The following is a 508-nucleotide window of genomic DNA, read 5'->3' on the forward strand; positions in this document are numbered from 1 at the left end:
AAATAAGTACTCAAAAATAAATACAAGAAAATAAATAATGCAGAAAAGAAAAAAATATAAAAAAATTGTTGGGGCGCTGTCCGGTGGGTCTGCCAGACCTAGGGTGTGCAAATTCAGGCCCATAAGGGCCAGCAGGCTCACAGGGCAGCGCGCCGGAGTTAGGCCCAGAAGCCTGCTATATAGAGGAGTTCGAAAGGGCAGCCGCGGCTGGGTTTATAAATCAGCGCGGCTGCCCTTCGCTCGGCGAGGTGGGACTAAAAATAGCGCACCGCGGGTGGCAGCGCACGGCCATTAGTACCGGTTGGTGGCTCCAACCGGTACTAATGGGTTGTCCTTTAGTACCGGTTGGATCCACCAACCGGTACTAAAGGCCCTCGTTTCCCGTCGTCACCGTCTCGCGCCGCCGCCCCGTACTACGTCGCCATCTCGATCGCCCCCGGCCCGCCGCCCGCGTCATCGCGCCGTCCCCGTTGCCGCCCGTACGCCGCCGCCCGTACGCCGCCACACC

The sequence above is a fragment of the Triticum aestivum genome, chromosome 2B (genome assembly GCF_018294505.1).
Source record: "Triticum aestivum cultivar Chinese Spring chromosome 2B, IWGSC CS RefSeq v2.1, whole genome shotgun sequence".
In the NCBI taxonomy this organism is placed as follows: domain Eukaryota; kingdom Viridiplantae; phylum Streptophyta; class Magnoliopsida; order Poales; family Poaceae; genus Triticum; species Triticum aestivum.